The following is an 18265-nucleotide window of genomic DNA, read 5'->3' as shown; positions in this document are numbered from 1 at the left end:
AGACTCTGTTTTGTTAAATTATCTTTTTTGGATGATTTTCTCTATAAATATCGTATCAAAAACTCCGTTTTCATTCATCTTCTTCATCTACAATCATCAACTCTCTTTATTCACCAACGATCTTCATCATTCATTCATCAATTCTCAATAATATTAATTCTTTAGTATTCTTTTCTAAACTTTGCTTTTCTCAAATACAAAATTCCGCATTCATTAGATCTAGATACACCTAGACATATTCGAAGTTGCCTTCGCCCTAGACGTGAAAGGTTTAATTTCTGAGGGTTTGGTCCCAAATCTCTCTTTCAATTATTTAATTTAATTGTTTTGATTATTATTTTTCCTTGAAGTTACTAACGCGTGTATTTTATTATTAGAAAGAGGTACGAGGCATCCAAGTAAGTACTTTAATTGATTTATTGATATTATGATGTAGATATCATGTTTATATTGTTGTTATGATGTTCCTAGTATCGTGTCTAGGGTATTTTTAATATTAAATATGATTGCTATGATGCCTTTTATTCTCTTCCTAATATTTATTCACGTTAGTATCATGTTAGGGTTAAAGATTTGATTTTTATTGCTTGGTGACATGCTAGGGTTTGTTATTAATCTTTTTAGTATCATGCCTAAGATCTTGCTATTTTTATTATGCTTTAACATGATTATAAATGTTATTATTGTTATTATGGTTATTATTTTAATTATGATTTATGATTGTCATGATTATTTTATTCATATTATTAATATTATTATTAATGATTATTATTATTATTTATTATGTTGCTTGATATGCATTATATTTTATATTGTTATTGCTTGATCACCTTTTATTGCATGTTAAAGGGAATTGGTATTTGCAATCACGCTTAATAAGATAATTAATAATCTTGTTAGGGTTAATTCGATTATAATTCAAGTGATCGCCAATAATAGTTTGTTTGTGCATTAATATTCAACCAACATAGATTAAACAGGTTTAGGGTTAATCCTATTGATTGCATGTTAATCAGAAAGCGCACATGAATAGGATCAGAATAAAGTAGAGGCCTATTATTAGGGCAGGTTCAATCTCTTTTAGGTTGGATTTGTACCATCATCCCCGAACCCTTATTTGGTTCAAGACCTTATGGAGTTGACGATCTCTTGGATCGTTAAGGGGTGTAACCTTCATCCTATGAACGGTTTACAAGTTCCTTAAAAACTTGTTGGCGACTCTTTTGCTCTATCTTCTTCCCTTTTGGACGCCACCGTACTTTAGTGTATGATCACAGTGGGGTTCAAGCTTGTGGGATTTTAAGGCTTGAAATTATTCCCTACAGTAGTTGTGTAGTTTCGTTGGGCATCATTGAGAGTTTTAGACAAATAATGTATGACATGAAGTTTCCCATCCTTTCGTTGCTCAAGAACCGATCCAATGGCCTCGTCGCTTGCATCGCACATGAGCTCAAATGGAAGAGACCAATCCGGACCTTGGACAATAGGAGCGGTGCAAAGGGCTTCTTTCAACCTACAAAAGGACTTATGACAAGCATCATCAAACACAAACTCCTTATATTGTTGCAATAGGGATGTGAGAGGCTTAGCGATCATTGAAAAATCTTTTATAAAGCGCCGATAGAACCCGGCATGGCCAAGAAAATACCTCACTTCCCTCACGTTGGTGGGGGGAGGAAGTTTTTCGATGACCTCAACCTTGGCTCTATCAACCTCAATGCTGGCATGGGAAATTTTGTGCCCAAGAACAATCCCACTTTCCACCATAAAGTGGCACTTTTCCCAATTCAACACGAGGTTAGCCCTCTCACACCTTTCTAAGCAACGAGATAAATTAGATAGACAATCTTCATAGGTGGCTCCTCCAACGGAGAAGTCATCCATGAAGACTTCTATCTCATCCTCAATCATATCACTAAAAATGGACACCATGCAACGTTGGAATGTTGGGGGGGCATTACAAAGCCCGAAAGGCATCCTACAATACGCATAAGTACCGTAGGGGCATGTGAAAGTCGTCTTCTCTTTATCCTTGGGGTCAATCGGGATTTGAAAAAATCCCGAGTAACCATCAAGGAAACAATAGAAGGAATGCTTTGTAAGCCTTTCCAACATTTGATCAATGAACGGTAGTGGAAAATGATCTTTGCATGTACTTGTGTTAAGTTGGCGATAGTCAATACACATGCGCCAACCGGTAACAAGTCTAGTGGGTACTAGTTGATCATGATCATTTTTCACTACCGTCATGCCCCCTTTCTTAGGCACAACTTGCACGGGAGATACCCAATCACTATGAGCAATTGGGTAAATAATTCCCGCATCAAGAAGCTTAGCCACTTCCTTCCGCACAACCTCTTGCATGGAAGGGTTAAGCTTTCTTTGCCTTTGCCTAACGGGTTTGGCATCTCCCTCTAGATCAATTTTGTGCATACATAAAGATGGACTAATACCTTTGATATCATCAATGGTATAAGCCAAAGCTTTCTTGTGTTTTCTCAAAACATTGATCAAGAGGGAGGTTTGCTCCTCCGTTAGGTTAGAATTTACAATCACGGGGAAAGACTCATCGGGACCAAGAAATGCATACCTCAAGCCCAAAGGTAGAGGTTTCAAGTCTACCTTTGGTTCTCCCTTACCATTGGGGCTCTCTTCTCTTTCTTCAACTTGAAAGAGGTCATGAATGTAAGGAGCCTCTTCTTGTTTGCTCGCGCCCTTGCACTCCTTCTTGCTTTCCTCAAGCAAATCCTCATAGAATTGTATTTCTTCTTTGTGAGTACCTATCTTTGATTCATTCAACAACACACTTTCAAGAGGATCATTAGTAGCATGCAAGTGGGAGCGAGAAAATTCATTAAAAACGGTATCAAGAACATCTACCCTAAAGCATTCACCACTTGAGGAGGGTTGTTGCATGACATTATTCAAATCAAACTCAATAGAATCATTGTCAATCTTCAAGGATATCTTCCCCTCCTTCACATCGATGATAGCTCTAGAAGTAGCTAGAAATGGCCTACCCAAAATTATAGGAATCCTCTCATCCTCATCCATCTCTAGCACATAGAAATCCACGGGGAATGTGAACTTTCCTACCCTAAGGGGAATGTCCTCAACTTTTCCCATGGGAAACTTAACTGAACGGTCCGCTAGTTGGAGAGTAATGTTAGTGGGGGAGAGGGTTCCTACACTAAGCTTTTGGTAGACGGAATAGGGCATGAGACTCACACTTGCTCCTAAATCACACAAGGCTTTATCAAATTCAATGCCATTGATAGAACAAGGGATGGAAAAGTTACCCGGATCTTTCAATTTGGTAGGAAGTTTGTTGGAAAGAATTGCACTACAATTGGCGGTCAAACTCACCGTCTCACACTCCCTTCTCCCACTCAAAAGGTCTTTCAAAAATTTGGAATAGTGGGGCATTTTCTTCATAGCATCAACAAAAGGGACGAAAATATGCAAATTCTTAATGACTTTCAAAAACTTCCCAAATTGGGCATCAAGTTTAGCTCTCTGACAGGGTAAGTCGTATCCCCTAATCAAAAATAATTCCTAAGTCCTCTAACTAAAGTCGATAGGGAAGTAGGGTCGATCTCCACAGGGAAACAAGTCTTTTTACTCCTAATTAATTATTATAATCTAAATTATCTAAATAACCAATATTTATGTTTGAGTATGAAACTAAACTACAAAGAATAGGAATAGGGAGAAAACAGTATATAAAATGATCTAGGGCATAGGTTCACCAATAAATAATACTCCAGGGTAAAACATAGTAATCATTCATTGACATTGCATAAATAACATGATTAACAGGCTCTCGCAATTTATTAATCAACATAGATCTAACAGGCTCTCGCAATTTACTAGATCTAAGTTCTTATTGAAAATAGCCTTTAATATCAAATTAACATCTGCTCGATTCATCAATTTAATATTGCTATACTTTTACAAGCCGCAATTGTAAAACATTAAAACAATTCAACAAGAAATTATCATGCAATACCAATAATCAATAATAGTCAATCATCAATGCATCAATTAACCAGATTGTAAAGGGCTTTCGCTACGTATTACAATCACACAATTAATTTACCGGTATTAAATCTCATCTCTCGAATCTCGACTTAACCATTTATAAATTAACCTGCCTATTGAAATTAGACCTAAACATCAATTCTCATCTCTCGAATCTTGAAACAATATTGTCAAACTCATGCATAAAAGATAGGCCTAATCTAGTCACAGAGCATTAAATCAATCAATAGGAAATTAATCTAGCATTGATAATCAACAACAATAATTTACCCCTTCATATTATTTATTAGATCCCCATAAACCCTAGAAATTAAACTACTCACAAATCATCATGACTAAACTAATCAAATAAATAAATAAAAGCATAATCAAGGGAGTAAATAAAATAACTGAAATTAAAGGGGAAGAAATTGTTACCAAAAAGTAATCTGGAATTAATGGAAGAATTAAGGACAAAAGTTTAGAGAAAGAATTCTAAGAGAATAATTAAGAGAATAAAGAAAGAGTAAAGAGTAGAAGAAGAGATGATAAAAACGTATTACGGAGGAGTATTTATACTCCGTACAAAAATCCTAAACTAAAACAAATTAAAACTACGTTAATCGTCTACTAAGAAAACACGCGCCCGATCGGGCGAGGCACCGCCCGATCGGGCGCGACTTTTTTGTCTCTAATACTAATTTCGCGCCCGGCCGGGCGCGTCACCGGGCGCCAGACTAAGCTTCTCCCGCCCGGCCAGGCGCGCCTCCGGGCGCCAACCTTTTTGGCCGGGCGGCTCATTTGGGCCACTATTTGGACTTCGATTGGGCTCCAATTCTTCGGGCCAATCTGGGTTTCCTCTTTGGGTCTTGAATACTCGGTCCAAATGCCCCGGTATCACCTATACCGAGCCCTTAATCACCGGTTCGATGGCTCTAACCGGCCCTGGGCTATAAACTCTGGTCGTGCTTCTCCAATGTTCGTGATTGCTTCAAAATATCTCGGGAAAATACTCCAAAAGCATAAATCCCTGCAAAAGTCAACCAAATCTACGAAAACACTAGAAAACACCAATTAGTAATAAAAGTGGCTTTAAAGAGCCAAAAACACTACTAATTACGACCAAGGGACGGGGGTAAAATACAATATAAAATAGACACATCACTCTCACAAATCGTTGTGGAAAGGGTAGCTTCTCCTCTCTAGGTTGGCGATTTAGGGGCAAGGGGGTGGCTTCTTTTTCCTTGGGCACCTCAACATTTTTTTCCTTTTCAACACTCAATGGCTCATTGGGTTTTTCACCCTCATTCTCTAACTCCACCTCTTCTTTGAGTTCTTCCTCAATTAAAGGGTCACTCCCTACTACCTTCCCACTCCTAGTTGTCACGGCATACAAAGGTTTTGGGTTGACTCCTTGACTTGGGATGTGAGAAGAGGAAGAAGAAGAAGAAGAAGAAGAAGAAGAAGAAGAAGAAGAAGAAGAAGAAGAAGAAGGGGATGAATTAGATGCAAGTTGAGCAATTTGGGTCTCAAGAATTTTCATATGAGCATTGGTTCGTTTTTGGGCCTCTTCATGTTTCTTTTGATCCTCCTCACGCATTGTCAAAAGAGCATCTAATTTAGCCATTACGGGATCAATTGGAGGGGTTTCAAGTTGAAGAGGTTGTTGAGGTGGAGGAAGTTGGGGTTGATGGAAACCCGGAGGCCTATTAGTTTGGGCATAGTTAGAAACAAATTGGCCCCTATTGCCTCCGGTGCCTTGTTTAGGAACATTGCTTTGTTGATTATTTCCCATGTTACCTTGGTCAGCAAAATTTTGATTTTGATGGTCATGGTATCGGGAATTAGGTTGTTGGTTTTGATTACCATACCCCCTATGGTTAGGGTAGCCTCTTCCATTGAAATTGGAAGGGCCTCCCCCACCATGGTATTGGTTATCATAACCACCACCACTTTGGTTCCAACCACGGTTTCCACCTTGATTCCAATTCCCCATTTGATTGGAGTTTGGCCTCAAGTTTCCTACATTTCTCATTCTACGAGCAAAATTCATAGCATTGACATTTTCCATATTACCATCATGTTCATGGGAAGGGGGTTGAGCTTCACAAGCATATACACAATGAGAGGTATCATGATCATAGGTTTCACAATTAGAGCAAAATATGCATCCTTGGGGCATTGTATTGTAAGAAGAGGAGGAGGAAGTATCCATACCATTGCCTCCCTTGGTTGAAGGGGAGGTATTACCATGAGGGTTGGACCTTTCTTTCATCAATTCATCCATTTGCTTGGTCATTTTGGAGATTTGGGTAGAAAGGTTGTTGATTGCGTTGGCTTGCTCCAATGCATAAACACCCTTACTAGAAGTAGCATCCCTTTCTCCTTCGTACCAATCATCATAGTGCTTTGCGGCCTCCTCTATAATACACTCCACTTCATGCTCTCCTTTGTTCATGATTGGACCACCGGCCGCGGCGTCTAGGCTTGTTCTTCCTTGGGGTGTGAGACCTCCATAAAAAGTGTGAATGAGTTGGTACTTGGGTATCCCATGGTGTGGGCATTGACGTTGAAGCTCTTTGTATCGTTCCCATGCCGCACTTAGGCGAAAACCTTGAATCAAAGACCGAGCCTTGGCGGTCTTCCTATGGTTATAAAACCTCCTCAAGAAAGCCGTAGTCACTTGGTCCCATGTTGTGAGAGAATTAGGGGGCACCTCCTTCTCTATCCATTCTAGACCTCTCCCAATTAGCGAAAATGGAAACATTTTGAGGCGAATATATTCTTGAGTCACTCCATTGGCCTTTATTGTGTCACAATATTTCTCAAACTCTTTTAGGTGCTAATGAGGACTCTCAAACTTTCCACCCGAGAATTGTTTCCTCTCAATTAAAGCAATCAAATTAGGCTTGGTCTCGAAATTGTTGGCTTGAGTAGTAGGAGTTAGGATCCCACTTTGCGCTCTAAAAGCTTCGGGGGCCTAAGACGACTCAAAGGCGTATTCTCTCCCATTTTAGAACCTTCTTCACTCTCGAACTTATAGGTTGAGAAAGGGTTGATTTCCGAACTCGAAGATGAGTTAGGGCTATCTAATTCTTCACTTGAGGGTGAAGAGGGTGGAGTATCTTCTAAGTCTCTTACTCCTCTCGTTGGAGTGTGGGAATTTCTACTCCTTGCTCTTGCTTCTCTTCGAAGTAGGGACAAAGACCTCTCTAGCTCTGGATCGATGGGAATCAAAGATCTTGAGCGGGTTCATCCTCTGTTCATACAACAAAGCTAAGAAGAATGTAAGCACTGACAAGTAACAAAAGTAGCAAACACTAACAAATAAAAGATGAGATAGTCTCAAACATGCAATGAAATAGCAATGGAAGCCGTCTCCCCGGCAACGGCGCCAATTTGACAAGGCAATAATCGTGTCGTTGAGCGACTAAACCTAAATCAAATGAATTTATAACGCTCTACTGACCTAATACGAGTATAGGGTAAATAGAGGGGTCAAACCACAGGGAGAAATGCTTAAGCACTGCATTCATTACCAAGGGTCTAAGCTATCTCGGAACAAGAAGTGTGAATAACTAAGAGGTTAAAATAAGAACGAAATGGATTAAAATTAATATAGCTAGGCACCAAGGGAAATGGGTAGGTGAAGTTGACGCTTGATTATGCAATAACAAAGTAGCAAATCAATGGCAAACTAAACATGCATGAATACCGAAGTAAAGGGGTCCAATTTAACCGCCTTCCGGGGTTAATTGGCTTCTCCTAACATAGCCTATATGTTTCCACATTAGAACCATATATTAGAAGGTGCAAACAAAGAATTATCGATAGTAATGAATCTCAACTAAGTCAACTTCCGTTACTTGTTAGCAAAGACTCATCTTTGATCAACTAACAATGTGCACTTGCAAGAAGACCAAAGAATATCAAGCATGCAAAGACTTTAATCACCATTAACATAACCCCAACATTATAAGCATGAACAGTTAGCAACTACACCATCCCCACACCCTTGGCTAGGTGACTACTCACAAATCATATTGAAAACAATATCAATCATCAAATCAATAAGCATCAACATGATTAATAAGCAAAGAAGAAAAATCAAAGCAAATAAGCAAAATCAAAAACAAAGGTAAAGAGAAAGAGTAAGAGATTGCTCATTAATTGAAGATGAAGGTCTACAAAGGATTGAACAAACTCCTTCAAAATCCAAGTTCATCAATGAAGAAAACCACACTTTCTCTCTCTACCAATGAATACTAATAGTGTTTCTCTCTCTAGATTAAGCTAAAATGTAGAAAAATTAAAACTAAGTTAATCTAATCTCTCCAAACATTCTAAGATGGGACTTGTATAGTCCGTACAGAGCCATCTGATAAAAGGAGAGGTCCGACCGAACAATGGGAAGGTTCGGACGGACTACAGGGTAGGTTCGGCCGGACTACAGGGTAGGTTCGACCGAACCATGGGTAGGTTCGGTCGAACCTCCCTGATCCTGGTCTGGTCGAACTCCTGTGGTTCGGCCACTCCTGCAAAACTGCCAAATTGCATCTTGTCCCTGCCTCGACGTTCGGCCGAACCACTAAGCAGGTTCAGCCACACCTTGGTTCGGCCACACCTTCAGGAGGTTCGGCCGAACCTCTTCTGAATCATACTTCCTCCAGCTTCCCTTGAGCTTAGCTTCCTCCTCTTGAAAATCCCGATGGTTCCTACAAAGCATAAGCATGAAAATCACAATAAAAACAAAGCGAGAAGACTAAGAAAAGGGAAGATAAAGGAGAAAGAAAAGAGGAAGCAAAACTAAGTAAAAATGCTTAGAAAAAGGGCCAAACAAGTGCAAATGAGGGGAGAATCCTTAGAGAAAAAGGATAAAAGAGTGGCATAAATGCCACTCATCAGTTATATATCTTGTTGGGTTTGATAATTGATAGGAATTTTATTGAAATTCAATTGAAGTGATGGAAGATTGAAATTATTGGTGAAATTTTGGGGCTTTTTGCGTATTTGAAATTAACATTCCATTATTAGTGTTGCTGAAAAATGTGTATTTGTAATTACCATTTCATTATTACCATTCGCATGTTCCTCATAAACAACTAAAGGAAGATGTAATTTGCATTATACTTGGGCTGGGAAACAACGAAGATGTAATTTGTAAAAACTATTTTATTATGCTCTTTGGTTCTTTATTATGGTGTTATCACCTCCAAATGAGTATAGCTTCATAATTCTAGTTTATCATTGAAGTGGACAAGTGGTGCCATATTTTCAGTTTTGATAATTTCATCTTAATTTGTTTAGCTGACACTTTTTACATTTACGCACCATTTCTAATTTGGATTATATACTTGGTTATAAAAAAAATCTTTTCTTTAGGATTCAATTACACTCTTTATATTCGTACACTACTTTCCAAATCTTTGATCCCTGGTTAAGCTTGATGCCATTTACTTTCCCAATTCTTGCATTTTCAAAGAATAAAAGTATGCAATGAAATAAGTTTATTAAATAAATCCAGGTATAATAAAAATTGTTGATTCCCTTGTTTTTTTTTTTTTGGGGGGGGGGGGGGGTTCTTGTAGTGTCCTTCCAGCAAAATGATGTTGATTGTGGACAAGATGTGATGCAATTCTGGAAAAAAATCAATTCACATAAGCCCCTTAAACTTCTTAAACTTGTAACTTTGTAAGTCTTCACTCTCTAGGTTTATGTGATTATTTGTTTCAACTTCTTGGATTAGGTGAAGTTATGGGTTTGCGCGGGTGATGGTGCGTGTTGGCAGGCGGTGGTGCGTGTGGGTGTTGGCAGCAGCGCCAGTTTGGTGGTGAACAGACTATTGTAAGTGAATTGGACTCCTAGTGATAGTGAATGTGAATAATTAGACTGGGAAGAAGAGGTTAGTTTTGAACATAAGATGCTTTTCTCATCAGAAAATTATTTAATTTACTCGTATGTTTTATTGTTGTTCCTTTTCTATTTTGCCACTTTTTTTTTTGGATTTAATCTTTATAATTCTTTTGGCTACAGCATATTAGGTGACATCCAATGACACTGGTGTTTGTATTCAACCACGGCTACAACCATTGTGCGATCAAATTAAACACTCTCTGTATTTATTGTTTTAACTCTATGATTTTCATTTCCATATTTTTTTTGTCTTTATATTAATATTATGAGGCTGATCTACTGAAAAATGGAATCTAACAGAGGGAACGAGAGTTTGAAGGAATGAGGAATCAAATCGAGGAATACACATCATAGAGGCAGAGGAGCATAACCTTGCAATCAGGGAATAAGAAGCAAATGCCACCTTGAAGGTATGAATTCTTAGATATAATTTGAAATAGTTGCTTGATATTGGTGATAGGAAGTCTTTATGGTATTCCCCTGTAGTTGTGGGGTTTAAATGTTGAAGTCTTATTCGTATTTCATTAGAACATCAGTTGGATGAGGATTTTTCGGTTTGTTTGACTTATTCGATGTCTTATGTTGCTTTATCCAGGATGCTTTTTTCCTACTAGTGGTAATACTAATAGTTCATGTGTTAGAAATTATTTTAACATATGATGATAGTGTTGAATATATTACAGTGGTTTTTGAGTGAGTTTCCTAGGAAGCTAAGGTTAGTTGATTGTTGTTTGTAGGACTCAGCTAAAGTGTGATTTTTGTGACCGACTAATCATGTAATGTGTGGAGATAACCTAAAATATGGTGATTTTTCCTACTAGTGAAAATTTGAGACATTTTCTTGTATTCATTTCTCTTAAACTAGGGAAGCTATATGTTTGAATACTAGTTTTGAGTCTCTAATTCTCTATGGAAAGCATGGCCTGGTTGAGTCTTTAATTCTCTGTGAAAAGCATTTCATATTAGAGTAGAGTTCAATTTCCTATGTCCTGAGACAATTAGATCACTGACCATTTACAAGTGCATCCATTAACTGTTATTTTTTTTTTTTCTAAACTTTAAGCCAAAACCTATAATGAAACCAACCTGTGCTCGATTGATGCACCTCATTTGATCTGTTGTTAGTCTGTTGTTATGTTAATCTCTTGGTTGTATAATCTGTATGTTAATATTTTATGTTTTTCTAGCAAGTTTTATCTCGATGACAGAATCCTATCACCGGAATCAGATTTTCAAGCATGAGTAATCAAATATTCTTGATGCAACAGAGGCACTCTTTAGTGTCAAATTCTATGTCAATCTTGTTGAAAATTTGTTCATTTTTTTGACACTTATCTTTACACCTGTTTCGGATGAGTTGAGTTTAACCTTGTTTTTTCAAAGCTATTCTTGTGGTGTGGTGCTTTTTAGAGCTAAATCAAAGTTATTTTTGTGATTTTTTGAATTCTTGATATAGTTGTAGCCCCTGTAGGCTTGTGTTTTGTTTTCTTAGATTATATATATATATAGTCTCTGAACTATATTTGTGCAATCTGGTTGTATCTGCTGGTATAGACATCATTTACCTGTTCATGTAATGAACTAGACTATTACTCACCAGAAAATAAGACAACACGCAGTGAAGATGTAACTTTAAAGAAATAAGAAACTGAGGAAAAGGGATGGGTTTCATTCTAGCAAAAACGACTATTACAAGGGTGACTTTTAAGTCACAAATATCATGGGTTACTGAATTACACAAGAAATTCACCACTAATCCCATTGCTCCTCCTCCCCTTTTTATATGTACAATGTTGACAAATGATCCCAACTACTCCCCTGTCAGCAACGTTTTTGGATTAAAATTTTGGAATAAATCAGGTGTTTGGCATATTACTTATAGGGTCTATGAATTATTCTTTATTTTGTAATGAACTGCTACTACTTTCACTCGATTTCTCACAACTTAAGCAAGAGAAAAATAAATCAGAAAGAACAGTAAAGAAAATGAGGGAATTTGGGCTGCTTTTTGTAAAATAAATCAGCTAGAACATTAAAAAATACAGTTAGTTAATTACCACATAATACCTAACAAAGCCTATCCCTCCTCTTTTTTATATGTCCCCTTTTTTTATGTTTGTTTTTTTGTAGTGCTAACAACTTCTTCAGATATGAGAGCACTCATTCTGTTGATGTGGGCAATAATGAAATTGAATTGATGGGTGAAAAGACTCATCAAGTCATGGTATGAGTATACTTATATATTTTGCTAAGATTACAAAATATATATATATATGGTAGTTAATATTTTTAGATTATTTATTTATTTGTGTGATTGAGTTGGAGGATAAGGGCATTAATCAAATGATTAACGTGGTATGGCATAATGTGAATTGAAATAGGTTTTGAAGCGATACCCTATTGGAGGGAATTGTTTGATTTACAAAGGAGAATATGCCAAAAAAATTATAATATTTGTTTACAATAATTATTTTATTATAAGTGTTGTTATTTGTTTTAGTTTTTTAAGTTTTAACAATTCAGACCATAATTACTAATACATATCTTAATGCAGGGACAATATATGGATAAACTTGAAGAATATAAAAAGGAGTTGAGATAAACCCCGACAAAGTCTACTTGAAATTTGTAGGTGGGCAAAAGAATAGAAAAGTTTATGGTTTAGGGAGTTCTTCACAAATTTACTACAAGAACGATCCTACTTCTCACCTTACTGCATAATGTATATCATCATTAGTTCTTCTTTGTCATGTTAGAGTTGATTTTTGAAACAATTAGTGTTATGGTTACTAATATTGTTTTTTAATACATTGATACAAAATTGATGATGATATTTTGGATATTTGAATAAAATTAACATTTTGGTTATTTGAATATATGTGTAGCCACTTTTTTTTTTTAATTGAAATTTGGCCGTCACTAAATTAAGGTCTCCAAATATTAATAGTCAGTCGCAAAAATTTAGCGACGGTAGATTTCTTATGGAGACTAATTGGTATGTTGCAATAATTAGACTCAGTAGTCGCTAGTTTGTTGCAAAAAACTAGTTTTGGAAGTCACAAAAATTAGTCGCTAATTCGTCCCAAAACAATTTAGTCTTTATAGTCGCAAAAGTTTAGCCTCTAGTTGCAAATCCATCGCAAAGAAATTAGTCTCTGTAGTCGCAAAAGTTGTCTCTTAGTCGCAAAATTTGGTCTTGTAGTTGCTAATCCGTCGCAAAAAGATTTTAAAACATTAGTTTCCGTAGTCGCTAATCCGTCGCTAATATTTTACGACGGACAATAATTTAGTTGCTAAAATTTAAGAGTTAGTCACTAAATGACAGTTGCAAAGTCGTTGCAAAATTTGTGACTATTGAAAAATTAGTCGCAAAAATGGATTTGCGACGAGGTCTTTGCCAACTAACCAAAGTAGTTGCTAATCCGTCGCAATTCCATTTTTGCGACGGATTTGCGACTACTTTAGCCGTCGCTAATACCCCTTTTTCTTGTAGTGTTAGCGCCTAACGCTAAGCATTAGCGCCTGGCGCTAATCAAGTTTTATTCTCGTTGAAACTCTGATTCGTTTTTTTATCCATTCGACTGATTTTCTTTATAAATAGCCTCTTAAAATTCTGTTTTCAATTCTCAACAATCATCAATTCTCATCAATTCTTATTCTTTCTAATTCTTTCTTCTCATGAATTCTCATCAAGAATTTCTTGATTCTCTCTTTTTCTAATCTAGCTTTTTACAAACACAATTCCTCATACATTAGCACTAGACACACCTAGCCAAGTTCGAGGTTGCCTTCACCGTAGACGTGAAAGGTTTTAATTTCTGTGGGTTTGGTCCCAAATCTTTCTTTCAATTATTTAATTTAATTGTTTTGTTTATTATTTTCCTTGAAGTTACTAACGTATGTATTTTGTTATTAGAAAGAGATACGAGACATCCAATTAAGTGCTTAATTTATTTATTGATATTATGATATAGAAATCATGTCTAGGTTGTTATTATGATTCCTAGTGTCATGTTAGGGCGTTTTGATCTTCCTAGTATCATGTTTAGGGTAAAGGTTATAATATCAAATATGCTTATTATGATTTTTATGATGCTTCCTATTTTTTTTCTTAATATTCATGTTAGGGCTAAAGCTTTGATTTTTATTGTTTAGTGATATGCTAGAGTTTGTTATTAATTTTGTTAGTATCATGCCTAGGATCTTGCTATTATTATGCTTTAGCGTTGATATGATTATGATTATTTTTATATTTATTATGATGATTATAATTTTGATTAATATTTATGATTATGATTATAATTGTTATAATTTATTATTATTGTTGCTTGATATTGTTATTGCTTGATCACGCCTTTTATTGCATGTTTAAAGGGAATTTGTACTTGTAATCACGATTAATAAGATAATAAACTATCTTGTTTAGGGTTAATTTGATTATAATTCAAGTGATCGACAATAATAGTTTATTTGTGCATTAATATTCAACCAACATAGATAAACAGGTTTAGGGTTAATCCTATTGATTGCATGTTAGTCAAAAAGCGCACATGAATACGATCAGAATAAAGTAGGGGCCTATTATAAGGTCGAGTTTAATCTCTTTTAGGTTGGATTTGTACCTTCATCCCCGAACTACCAGTCATGGTTCCAGACCTATTGGAGTTGACGATCTTCTAGATCGTTAAGGGGTGTAACCTTCACCCTGTGAACGGTTTACAAGTTCCTAAAACTTGTTGACGACTCTTTTGCTCTATCTTCTTTCCCTTTGGACGCCATCGTACTTTAATTAGTGTATGTTTACAATGGGGTTCAAGTTAGGGGTAATGCTTGAAATATTCCCTACAACCCCAAACATGAACCCCACTGTGATCATACACTAAAGTACGGTGACGTCCAAAGGGAAAAAAGATAGAGCATAAGAGTCGCCAACAAGTTTTAGGAACTCGTAAACCGTTTACAGGGTGAAGGTTACACCCCTTAACGATCCAGGAAATCGTCAACTCCAATAGGTCTGGAACCATGACTGGTAGTTCGGGAATGAAGGTACAAATCCAACCTAAAAGAGATTGAACCTAGCCTAATAATAGGCCTCTACTTTATTCTGATCGTATTCATGTGCGCTTTCTGACTAACATGCAATCAATTGGATTACCCTAAACCTGTTTAATCTATGTTGGCTGAATATTAATGCACAAATAAACTATTATTGGAGATCACTTGAATCTTAATCAAATTAACCTTAAATAAGATTATTAATTATCTTATTAAGCGTGATTACAAGTACAAATTCCCTTTAAACATGCATAAAAGGTGTGATCAAGCAATAAATAACAAATATAATCAAGCAACTAACATAATAATAATAATAATAAATAATAAATAATAAATAATAAATAATAAATAATAAATAATAAATAATAATAATAATAATAATAATAATAATAATAATAATAATAATAATAATAATAATAATAATAATAATCATAAATTATTATAACAATTATAATAATCATAATAATCATGTTGAAGCATAATATTAGCAAGATCCTAGGCATGATACTAACAAGATTAATAACAAACCCTAGCATGTCACTAAACAATAAAAATCAAAGCTTTAACCCTAACATGATACTAACATGAATATTAGGAAGAAAATAGGAAGCATCGCAGGAATCATAATAAGCATATTTGATATTATAACCTTTTCCCTAAACATAATACTAGGAATCATTGTTGTCATTCAAAACATCAAGCATCCTAACATGATACTAGGAATTATAATAACAACCTAGACATGATTTATATATCATAATATCAATAAAATTAATTAAAGCACTTACATGGATGCCTCGTATCTCTTTCTAATAACAAAATACACATGTTAGTAACTTCAAGGAAAATAATAAAAACAAACAATTAAATTAAATAATTGAAAGAGAGATTTGGGACCAAACCCTCAGAAATATCAAACCTTTCACGTCTAGGGCGAAGGCAACTTCGAACTTGGCTAGGTGTGTCTAGTGCTAATGTATGAGGAATTGTGTTTGTAAAAAGCTAGGCTTAGAAAGATAGAGAGAATCAAGAAATTCTTGATGAGATTTGGTGATTGAAAAAGGGGAGATATGACCTACCTCTATTTATACAGAAAAAAGAGGGTCGAAGAATAAGAAAAGAATCCGAATTCGAATCGAAATAAAACTCGATGGACAGCAGTTTTTGCGGATTTTGTTTTTATCATATCTTTTGATCCAGAAGTTCAAATAAGGCATATAATATGTCGTTGGAAAGCTATTGAGGTATAATTTCCAATCCAATTAGAATCAAATTAAAATATTTTGTAGATAAAAAGATATGGCCGAAATAGTTAAATGGTGTCAGTTTTGGATAGAGTTTAATATCTCATTCATATATTTTTCGTTATAGCTCGGATTTAATATTATAATATATCATTGGAAAGATGATTTCAAGATCTATCCAACCATATAAGATTTGGATAAAGATTATGAGGCACTAAAATAATATCTAACTGTCTTTGAACATCTTTAAATTCGAATAGAATAAGGATTTAAGAAAACAAAAGTTTTTGTAAAAGGAAAGTTTTTATTTAACTCAAATTCTTTAATCTTATCTTTTCAAAAAGGATAATTAAGATCTTTTAGAAACTTATATAGAAGCTTCTAATTAATCCTAATTAGTTTAGGAATAGGATTAGACCTTTGGACCCTCCACATGATCATTGGGTTGTAGGTAAAATCCGGTTCGAGCCCAGTTTAGCATTTTGGTCATAACTTCCTCATTATTCATCGGAATTGGGCTTATAATTTATCGTTGGAAAGGTCTTTTCAAACCCCATCCAACTACACCATTATTGGACCCATATCATGGACCAAACTAAAATAGAATGCACGTTTTTCAAAAATAGGGTAAGAAAAGAAATATTTTCAAAAACTAAAAGAAGAGATATTTTAATAAAAACATCCACATCACTAGACTTTTCACACTTTCACCTCATTCGATTATGATTCGACGCGAAAGGTACTCATCACCGGGCTTGGTTTTGGAGAGACACAAATGGGTGTCTACAGTACTTTAAGAAATTCATAATTTTGATGCGCAACCTAACCAATTAACGGTAAAAGGTCATTCATCACCAAGTTTGGGTTAGGATAGACATTTTTAGATGTCCACAAGGGTATCTATTTAAGTTTGAAAAATATTGAAATAACTTTAATTAAAAACAAATTGATGTCGGATTTCTAGAAACAAGATAAGTATATTTTCCATAAACTAATAACGTCAACTGAGAGGCTAAATTGTGTCAAGAAAGGGAGAGAAAGTATAAAGAGGGATAAGAAATAGAAGTGAGGGAAAGGAAAGAGAGACCTTTCATTTTTTTCCCATATAAATCTCTTCAACAAGAAAGATTTATTTTATTTAAAAAGAGGAAAGAGAATTTATCCAAACAAGGGAAAGTTTGTTACTTAGTTTTCTTTCCTTTTAAATCTTCTCAAGTAGTGTAAAGACTAATTTTATGTCACTTCTTTTTTTTTTTTTTTTTTTTTTTTCTTATACCTTACTGGGTTTGGATTTTTCTTCCTCGAAGTGATGCTTAGCATTTGGGTTATTCAGGTATGTTAATGCTTCATTTAATGCTATTTTATTTTCTTTCTCATGATTGTTCTTTTCAATTCATAAACATCATATCAAATTTTTATGCAGCAAGTTTATATGTATTTTCGTGGAAGTGGAAAAGCAGCTGAGATGAAGAAGCAAGCCGCGCAACAGACAATGATGTCAGCATTATAATCTTGAGTATTAAGAGAGTACACTGTACATATAGATAATTTACATTATTGCTTTTTGAAAACCTACACCCTCAATTCATGCTTTGCTTTTGTTCTTTTACACCACTTACATAGTATATTAGTTTTTAAAAACACTCTTCTTAAAACTTTGTTTACTTATTTACCCCGTCTTAACAATTGAAGGTGTGGTTGGAATTGGCCTTGTCTCACTTGATTCAACATTTTGTAACTTTATTGGTTATTATTCGTATGCTTCTCTCCTTACCGCTATGTATTTTTCTTTTATCTTTGTGGTTGCATTGTTTGGTGATTTTTAAATCACTATTTTTAGTTGTAAAACCAATAATTTGTCTTTATATGTAGCACCTGGTGTTGAGAACTTATCGTTAGTTGACTCAGTTAATTACTCAATTGTGAATACAAGTGTAATTGATGCATCCGTGTAGTACTAAAACTTCGACCCTAAGGTTGGTGTATGCCCCTATAGCTTGCATGCATCTCGTAAATGGCTTATTTATCTACAA

At 35.3% G+C, this 18265-nt stretch overlaps 1 long non-coding RNA gene and 1 pseudogene across 1 annotated transcript in view; both read left to right on the top strand.

The window, feature by feature from the left end:
- Positions 1-12801, top strand: part of LOC145559748 (uncharacterized) — a 75749-nt gene extending 62948 nt beyond the window's left edge. The window contains exons 2-5 of the long non-coding RNA XR_014092919.1: positions 9609-9922; positions 10054-10111; positions 10234-10343; positions 12488-12801. This is a non-coding gene — a long non-coding RNA (uncharacterized LOC145559748). The remainder of the gene's footprint in view (positions 1-9608; positions 9923-10053; positions 10112-10233; positions 10344-12487) is intronic.
- LOC145558516 (secretory carrier-associated membrane protein 1-like) overlaps positions 1-17993 on the top strand; it is a 196802-nt pseudogene extending 178809 nt beyond the window's left edge.
- The last annotated feature ends 272 nt before the right edge of the window (positions 17994-18265 follow it).

This window comes from Chenopodium album, chromosome 9 (genome assembly GCF_948465745.1).
Source record: "Chenopodium album chromosome 9, dcCheAlbu1.1, whole genome shotgun sequence".
NCBI lineage: Eukaryota > Viridiplantae > Streptophyta > Magnoliopsida > Caryophyllales > Amaranthaceae > Chenopodium > Chenopodium album.
The sequence above is the reverse complement of the archived record's forward strand: the minus strand, read 5'-3'. Positions and strand labels throughout refer to the sequence as shown.